The sequence below is a fragment of the Dipodomys spectabilis genome, unplaced genomic scaffold (genome assembly GCF_019054845.1).
Source record: "Dipodomys spectabilis isolate Male_0828 unplaced genomic scaffold, ASM1905484v1 ptg000065l, whole genome shotgun sequence".
Classification (NCBI taxonomy): domain Eukaryota; kingdom Metazoa; phylum Chordata; class Mammalia; order Rodentia; family Heteromyidae; genus Dipodomys; species Dipodomys spectabilis.
Genome location: NW_024870742.1, coordinates 1,458,497 through 1,468,511, shown reverse-complemented (window position 1 = coordinate 1,468,511; position 10,015 = coordinate 1,458,497). Strand labels below are relative to the sequence as shown.

Below are 10,015 nucleotides of genomic sequence, written 5' to 3'. Positions count from 1 at the left end.
AGCAATAGGCAAGAGAAAAACTTAAAGGGGATCCAAATAGGGAAGAAGTAAAATGATCCCTTTGTACAGATGAAATGATCCTGTATTTAAAGACCCTATACCTTCCTTCCTCAAGTTAGTAAAGGTGTTGCTAACCTTTAGCAATGTAGCAAGGGTATTAAACCCACAAGAATCAGTAGTCTTTCTGTGTTACCAACAATGGGAACATCCAGGTTGAAATCCAAAAAACAAGCCTCAAAATCAAATCAAATCTAAACAAAACAAAAACAACAAAACTAGGAATTAATTTAACCAAAAATGTGAAGGACCTCTACTGTGAAAATTTTAAAAATATAAAAAGGGAAATTGAAGGAGATTCAAGGAAATGCAAAATCTTTCAATGCTTTCACAAATAACATTGTGAAAACTGCACTACTGCCTCAAACAATTGACAATGCACTACCCATCAAAATCCCAACAATATTCTTCAATGCAATAGAGAAAGCAATCCAAATTTAATATGAAATTACAGAATTACAGATGAAAAAGTAGGCTTAGAAATGAATTCATGGGCCTATAGTCATCTTACACACACACACACACACACACACACACACACACACACAATGGAATTCTATTCACCCATTAGAAGGGATGACTTTTCACCAGTCTTAAGGAAAATGAAGGGCTTGGGAAAATTATACTAAGGGAAAGGAATGCAGACTCAGAAAAATACAGGTTTCATGGATTCATTCATTTATGGTAGCTAGAAGGTGCCTACAAATCTACAAGACAGATTCTACCTCTTCCCAGTTAGAATGGCCATTATCAAGAAAACTAATAATAGCAAATGCTGCTGTGGGTGTAGCCAATTGGGAACCTCCCTGGGCTGGCTTTGAACCATGATCCTCAGATCTCAGCCTCCTGAGTAGTTAGGATTACAGGCGTGAGCCACCAGCACCTGGCTCCAATTGGGAACTCTATTACACTGTTGGGGGGAAGTTAAACTTGTTCAACCCCTCTGGAATGCAGTATGGAGTTTCCTCAAAAGACTAAACATAGATCTCTCTTATAACCCTGTAATTCCCCTCATGGGCAGTAATCCAATAAATAAACAAGCTCCCATACAAGCATAACCATGTTCAGGGCCCAGGCCCAGAGTTCAAGGACTGGAAAAAAATGTTACCACTGCTGGTATTTGATCCTGAAAATATGTACTTTTTGACATAAGATAACAAATCATTCTATTTGCAGTAGCTAGGACAGGATTTAAATGTTGTGGGTGATAAAATGGCTTCTTTGTTGAATGTTAGGAAAAGATGTAGGCAGTCCAACAAAAGGGAGATTTTTTTTTTTGGTGTTGGTCGAGGGGCTTTAAGTCTGGGCTCTTCAATTCAAGGTCAGTGCTCTTCATCTTGAGCCACGGTACCACTCCTGCTTTTCTGGTGTTTAAATGGAGATAAGAGGCTCAGGGGCTTTCCTGCCAGGCCGGCTTTGAAAAGCAGTCCTCAGTTCTCAGCTTCCTGAGTAGCTAGGATTACAGCCGTGAGCCTCTGGCACCAGGCTAAAAATGGGAGATTTTTATAAAAGAAAATCCCCCTCTTCATATATGTCTAAAGCTCAGATATCACTATTAGAACACATCACCCTCAACTCATTTCATCATTTTCCTTCATGTGGGAATACAGCAGTAAATATCAACTCAGCTGTGGGACTGGATCAATTGTTTGGTAATTGCTAGCACCTAAATCAGAAACTGTTACATCAAAACAAATGAAACCCTCATTTGGAATGTTTTTTTCTCTTTTTATTACAAATCTGTGCTTGATTCCTTCCTAATGTGATATTGGACCTCGTAACACAGTGATGACATTTTCTTTCTCTTCAGCAATTGGCCTTCTCCTACATGTGGTCAAATATTTAAGAATGCAAAGATTTCCATTGATAATTCATTAAGCTGACCTCTAAGAGAGTGCACTTTTCTGGAAGTTGGTCTGTTGTTTTGTTCTTATATGCACAGGCTTTCTAAGATTTATTTGCTCTACAAGGAATTGTATTTTCCAATCATCGTGTGACCAATTTTAGTCTCTCTGATCAGTCTTTTGACCCTCTCTCTGAAGTCTCATTTCAGTCTGCCTCATAAAAATATATTTGTTATCAGCTAAATGACTCTCAGCTTCTGTATTTTGCCTGACTTCATGTAGGCTGTGATAGTTGCCCTGAGTGGCTGTGCCTACTGGAGTTTTGTTTTGTTTTGTTTTTAGAGGTCTAGGATTACTATTCAAGGTAGTAGCTTCTCTGGGCACCATTGATCCCCAGGCCTAGAGTCAATGGGTTTTTCTCCTAAAGATACAAAGAACAGCTGAATAAATTCCTGTTTTAATTGTCTCAAAATGAGGCAATCGGGCATCCTTGCAAAGCCATGGATAATCCAATGTAACCACTTACAAAAAATGGTCTATCAAGATGGCTTTTCAAGGTTGACTTTCAAAAATGTTCATTTACAAGTCACCACCATAAAACAGATCACATCCCTGGGAGCAGACTTTTGGAAGGAAGGTACCCCTTCCTTCCTTCTCTTATGATAGACCAAACCATAATATTCTGCAGTTGTGGTCAGACTTGAGCACATTTTCCCTAGAATATTCTGTAGTGTAAAAGAGGAACAACTATCAAAATAAAGGTGAAAATACTTGTCCACTACACACTGATTTATCTTTTTTATATCTGTTGTTATTTTCTTTACTTCAAACATATGGATAATTTAAACTTGGGATTAGACAAGTGGCAAAATATTAATATAATAAACATTCAGTTTACTTTTATATATCCAATATAATACACTTAACCCTTTATGGAAAATTAAATCCAATTGTAGAAACAATGGCAGAAATATAAAATAATCCTCAATATGTATAATCAAGCACCCATACACCATCAACTATCTACTCAGAAATTCAGTCTCTCTATAAATATATATTTGGTAGAAAACAATAAAAATTTAATTAATGAATGTGACTTTTAAGTATCATCTGAAACACTCCTCATATATATAATTGTATATAATTTTATAGATGTTACCTAGGTAGGAATTTAACATGCATGTAGAAATCAAATTTCCACAATTTAAGCTAGATGAGAGGAGTCAAACTCTGATGTACTGTGTGGTGTGAATATTACCACAGTGCTGAACCCTTCCATCCAATACCAAGTCATGTGCAATAATTTATTATTTGATGTTAAGATGAGTGCTAAGTGTAGAACACATTTTGAATTATTACATTAATTCACAGAAATGAAACAATATTGATATGTTATTTTTTAAAATTCTAATGCTTCTCAATTGTACAATTCATGAAATATATTATTAAACTTAGTTGCACTTTCTTTTCTATAGCTACTGAAATTAAAATTATATATTAAATATTCAATATTAAGAAATCAATAATAAGTAACCTATTTTTAAAATGATATACTATTAAACTGTGATTTGAAGTGTAGTTCTTATAAGTTGTGAGGTAAAAAAACATTACTAGAATTATTAGTAACATTTTTTTTAACTTACCAGCTTGTTATTTGTTTAATAATTGTGTCATTTTTTTATTCTTGGTCCATGTAATCTCTTCACCTTAATTGTTTAGTTTTCTATTTTATCTCTATTGGTTTACTGATTGTGCATTTTGTTTTCCCTATTTACTGACTGACATGAGGCTGAAAATCTGTATGCAAGTTTATTACTTCTTATGTTAAAGAAAAATTACTGCTCCCCACAGCTGTTTTATTCTTCTTTTTATAGTACAGTATTTTCCCCACTCACATCTCCTGTATTGCTGCTTGCTATCATGTATTTTATGTTATTTATTTAAATTTTATTGTCAAGTTAATGTACAGAGGGGTTATAGTTTCATAAGTAAGATAATGAATTCATTTCTTTTATAACTTGTTATCCTTTCCCTATTTTTCTCCCTCTTCCATCCCAATGCCCCCCCAAGACTATTTCCAACGTATTGTCTTGTGAGTAACACTGTTGCATTATATTGTTTAAATCATTTTCTGTTTACACTTAAGACTATACAAATAAATTTAGTTAGACCTTTTACAAGGCTATATGTATTTTATTTATTTTTCGTTCATGGTTCTTTCCAAAGCCTGCGTGTCTAATTTTTCTAGGTTTCTTTCAGTCTCATGTAGTTCAGATTTCAAACTGAAGTATAAATGGAAAGAACCAAAAAAACAATAGAGTACCTCTCATCTGATGATTTCTCTACAAGAATGAGGAAAGAGTTCAATCTTCTAAGGACCTTTGATTGGCTATCAAAAAGAATTCATTCCTCTAGGTCTTCCCTATTTTTGCAATTTAACTTAAATGATGTAAAACACAATATACTACTCAGAGACTTTTACATTTTCATCAGTTTTGCACATTTTCATATGTACTTAACCTCAGTCTACAACATTCCTTCATTATTCTGTCCCTGATGTTTTTATACTGCCAACACATAATAAAACCAGTTTGATTTACAGCATGGGAAGCTATCCACCTGGCTGCCTTTGAAGCAGAGCATGGTCAATAGAGAACATTCCTTCTGGTTTCTCATTACATGTAAAGGCTTTTGTAATGCTTATTGCATTCTATTTAGTATTTAAAAAAACTGCTGGCTAGTTTCTGATCATTTGGGTAAATGCCCCAAAGTGGTATTGCTGGATCATAGAGGAGTTCTATGTGGAGTCTTTGGAGGAACCTCCATACTACTTTCCAAAGCAGTTGAACAAGTTTACACTCCCAACAATTATGCATTAAGGTTCCCTTCTGTCCACATCCTCTCCAGCCTCTGTTGTTATTAGAGTTCTTGATTATAGCCATTCTAACTGGGGTGATATGGTATCTCAATGTTGTTTTGATTTGCATTTCTTTTATGGCTAGAGAGGTTGAGCTTTTCTTCATGTGTCTATTGGCCATCCTCCTTTCCTCTTCAGAGAAGTTTCTCTTTAAGTCTTTAGCTCACTTATTTATTGGGCAGTTGTTTCTTTGAGGATTTGTTGTTGGGGGATTTAATTTTTTTGGGTTCCAGGTATATTTTAGATATGAGACCCTTGTCCGTTACCAGCACAACTATGTTTACTGCAGCATTATTTCCCATGGCTAAGATATGGAACAAACCCAGATGCTCCTCACTAGATGAAAGGATGAAGAAAATGTGATATATATATACACAATGGAATTCTATTCCTCCATCAGTAAGTATGACATTGCCCCATTTGTTAAGAAATGGAAAGACTTGGAAAAAATTATATTAAGTGAATTAAGCCAGGTCCAAAAAAACATAGGTCCCATGGTTTCCCTTATTTGCAATAACTAGTATATGTCTGAGTCAAGCAGAAAAAGGTCAGATACATTGATGTTAGGTGAAATGAACCCCAAATAGGGATTCAATTGTTTTTTTCTTTATTGCAATTGTTTCGAACATTTATAAGATGATTTCTTTGTTGATTTGTATGTCCGTCCCCCATGGTATAACCCATGCTTTCACTGTATTTGATGTTGGTATAAGTTGTGGAGGGGAAGGGAAAAAACAAATCGTATAAATAGGGATGCAGGTGGACTCACTGCAATAATGAGATGAAACAAGTCCTTATGTCGAAAAACGAACTTTACATCTTTGGTGGGGGGGGGGGAGGGGGGGTGGGGGGAGATGGGAAGGGATGGAAACAGGAAGCAAAGAAGGAGGCAACAGTGCTTGATAAGAAATATACTCATTATCTTGCCCATGTAATTGTAAGCTCATTCCTAGAAGCTTATGTCAAGTATTTCACAAGTTTTATTTCTCTTAATTCTTAAGAAAACATTTGCTATAATTCTAATATTATTACCATTTTAGTGTTAGGAAATATTGTAATTAAAGGCACTAAGTGTATGACGCAAAGACACACAGTGGGGAAGGAAATGAGTCAAAATTTCCAAAAGTCAGCAATAAAAAAGTAGGTAAAATCCTCTCCATTCCCTTACACTCTCAATTCAATATTCATGTTGTCCAAGATAGCAATTATTGCCCACGGTAATTGTTTTCTGTCACATTTTGTCTTCAACACGGACTGTATTGGTGACATTGGGTTATGGTCAGAGTTGAGCTCATAAATTGAGGTCTAAAGAGGGACAAATTTCTTCTGTTCCACAGTTCCAGTATACGTTTTAAAAAGTACTAAAACTAGCCGGTAGCTGGTGGCTAACACCTATAATCCTGGCTACAGAGGAAGCTGAGATCTGAGGATTGCACTTCAAAGCCAGCCCAGGCTGGAAAGTCTGTGATACTCTCATATCCAATAAACCACTAGGAAAGCAGAAGTGGCCCTGTGGTTCAAGGAGTAGAGCACTGGCCTTCAGCTGAAAGGCACAGGAACAGCGCCCAAGCCCAGAGTTCAAGCCACATGACCCATAAAAAAAAAGGATTATAACTTTTAAATACCATCACTTACTGCCTTTTAAGAATCCAAAAATGAAATAAATTCACATATAATCACTCCAAAATGCTTTAAAAGCAGGAGATGATAAACAAGCCTTTATGAAGTAAATTTTCTTCTACTTTTTAAATTATTCTGAAAGCCTTGTGATGGTTGGTCACACCTGTAATCCTGTCTACTCGGGTATGTGCTCAGGAACCTGAGATCTGTGGATAACCCTTGGAAGCCAATCAAGACAAAAAATATTCATGAAATTATTTTTAAAAAAAAATTAATGCCGGGCGCTGGTGGCTCACGCCTGTAATCCTAGCTACTCAGGAGGCTGAGATCTGAGGATTGCGGTTCAAAGCCAGCCCGGGCAGGAGAGACCGTGAGACTCATATCTCCAATAAACCACCAGAAAACCGGAAATGGCGCTGTAGCTCAAGCGGTAGAGTGCTCGCCTTGAGCTGAAGAGCTGAGGGACAGCACCCAGGCCCAGAGTTCAAGCCCCACGACCGACAAAAAAAAAAAAAAAAAAAAAAAAAAAATTAATGAACTAGCAAAGAGCCAAGAATGGAGATTTCGCTTATATAGTAGCTCATCAATCTAGAGAGGAATGGCCTAGGGAGAACTTGATGCACTGAATTCTAACTCTGAGAACGAAAATGAGCAGGCACGCACATACATACATACATACGTACATACATACATACACACACACATTTATTCAAAATATCTTCATATCAGTGCTTTGCATTAATTTCTTTGTTAATGATATTAAATGGGTAAAATAGGGGAAATATTCTCTTCCATCCAAGAATGTTTTTATGTTTTTTTATTGTAAAAGTACTGTACATAGTGGTTACAGTTAATAAAAAAGGTAATGAGTATATTTCCTATCAAGCATTGTTACCTCCTCCTTTGTTTTCCCCCACCATCCCTTCCCTCTCACCTCCACAAGTACACTCCCCTCCTCCCACCCCGCCTAAATTTTAAAGTTCGTTTTTCACCATACTGTCTTGTGAGTCACATTATTGCAATGGGTCATACTGTATCCTTATTTAAGCATTTTGTTTTTTCCCTTTCCATCCCCAAATTAGAAAAGTGTATATAGAAGATGGAGGTGCACCAACATCAGATAGAGTGAAAACAGGGGTTTAACTGTGGGGGGCGCACATATAAAAAAATCACATCATACGTTATAAATATATTAGAAACAACAGAAAGAAATAAAAAACCACTTGTGTCCCTATCATGGGGTTCATTTACCTTAACATCATCTTATCTAGTCATATGCACTTGCTTTTGACCTTTTCTTTTTTTTTTAATTGTGAAAATACCATACAGAGGAGTTACAATTACGTGGAAAAGGTAATGTGTACATTTCTTATCAAGCATTGTTGCCTCCTCCTTTTTTTCGCCTTACCATGCCTTCTTTGCTTATCCCAGACATACATTCGTTATTGCAAATAAGGGATACCATAGGACCTATGTTTCTTTTTTTATTGTGAAAATACCGTAACGAGGGGTTACAATTACATGGGCGAGTTATTGAGTGCATTTCTTTTCTTTTTTTTTTTTATTGTGAGAATACTGACAGAGGAGTTACAATTACATGGGCAAGATAACGAGTACATTTCTTATCAAGCATTGTTGCCTCCTCTTTGCTTCCCCTTCCCACCCCTTCCCATACTCCCCCACTTCCCCCACTCGGTCCTCCTCCCCCCAAAGTTGTAAAGTTCATTTTTTGACATAAGGACTTGTACATCTCATTGTTGCAATGGGTCCACCTGTATCCCTGGTTAAACGAATTGTTTTTTTTTTTTTCCTTCCCCTCCACAAATTATACCAACATCAAATGCAGTGAAAGCATGGGTTATACCTTGTGGGAGGGACATAAAAAGCAACATAGAAATCGTCTTATAAATATGTTAGAGAAAAATTGCCTAAAAGAAAAAAAAAACAAAATACATTTGAATACTTGTCTTGGGGTTCATTCCCCTAACATCAACTTATCTGACCTTTCCTGCTTGACTCAGACATATACTAGTTATTGCAAATAAGGGAAACCATGGGACTTATGTGTCTTTGGGCCTGGCTTACTTCACTTAATATAATTTTTTCCAAGTCTTTCCATTTCCTAACAAATGGGACAATGTCATTCTTTCTGATGGAAGCATAGAACTCCATTTTTTATCAAGCATTGTTGCCTTCTCCTTTCTTTCCCCTTCCGATCCCTGCCCATCTCCCACTCCCCACCCCCACCAAACCTCCCCCACCCCAGCCCCCTCACCATCTACATCCCTCCACCCCCCGACCAAAATCATTTTTTGACATAACGACTTGTTCATCTCATTTTAATGGGTCCACCTGCATCCCTATTTAAACAATTTGTGTTTCTCTTCCCCTCCACAAATTATACCAACATCAAATACATTGAAAACAGGGACTTTAGCTTGCAGGAAAAACATACAAAGCAACAAAGAAATCATCTTATAAATATGTTAGAAACAATCACAAGAAAGAAAAACCATTTGAATCTTTACCTTGGGGTTCATGTTGCCTAACATCAAGTTATATGATGTTTTCTGCTTGTCTCAGACACATAGTAGTTATTGCAAATAAGGAAACCATGGGATATATGTTTCTTTTTGGGCCTGGCTTACTTCACTTCTTTGGGCCTGGCTTAATTCACTTAATATAATTTTTGCCAAGTCTTTCCATTTCCTAGCAAACTGGGTGATGCCATTCTTTCTGATGGAGGCATAGAATTGCAGTACACACACACACACACACACACACACACACACACACACACACACACACACAAATACATACACTTTCTTGATCCATTCATTTACTGTGGGGCATCGGGTTTGGTTATGTATCTTAGCTATGGTAAATAATGCTGCAATGAACATAGTTTTGCTGGTAGTTTTAGTATGGTCTTGTTTGTGATCATTTGGATGAATGCCCAAAATGGGATTGCTGGGCCTTAGAGGCACTCTATGTAGTTTTTTGAGGAACCTCCATACTACTTTCCAAAGTCTTCGAACAAGTTTAAACTCCCAACAAAAATGCATTAAGATTCCCTTCTGTCCAAAGCCCATCCAGCATCTGTTCTTTTAAAAATCGGGAATGCTTCACGAACCTGCGTGTCATCCTCAGTCAGGGGCTATTGTTCTCTTTATTGTTCCAATGTTAGTGTATGTACTACTGAATTGAGCACAGAACATTTTTTATATATAAAGTGTAATTGATTTTCTTAAAGTAGACAATTCCACAAAAATTAAATTCAAAAGAATTGTGGTGAAATTTTACAGCCATGTATTTTTTACATAATAACACATTTAAGAATAAAGTCAACATTGACATGTCAAAAACAAAATAATTCCAGACATTTGTTGTTCAACGCATGTGTTGGAGGAGGAATTCAATTATTCTGTACAAGGAACCTGTGATAATGAACACTATAGAAAGTGTTAAGGTTTGTTAAAAGTTTTAATGTTTTTAATATGTTTAATTTTGGGAATTTGCTCATATATGCCAAAATTTAGACTATTTAGCAGGTTGTAAAACTTTTCCACAAAGCATA

The 10,015-nt window shown here is 36.3% G+C and overlaps 1 non-coding gene across 1 annotated transcript; it reads right to left on the bottom strand.

Annotated features, from left to right (window-relative positions):
• Window positions 1-9,547: 9,547 nt before the first annotated feature.
• Window positions 9,548-9,649, bottom strand: LOC122108747. Its single transcript, XR_006147626.1, has one exon. It is a non-coding gene; the product is annotated as a U6 spliceosomal RNA (small nuclear RNA).
• Window positions 9,650-10,015: the final 366 nt, after the last annotated feature.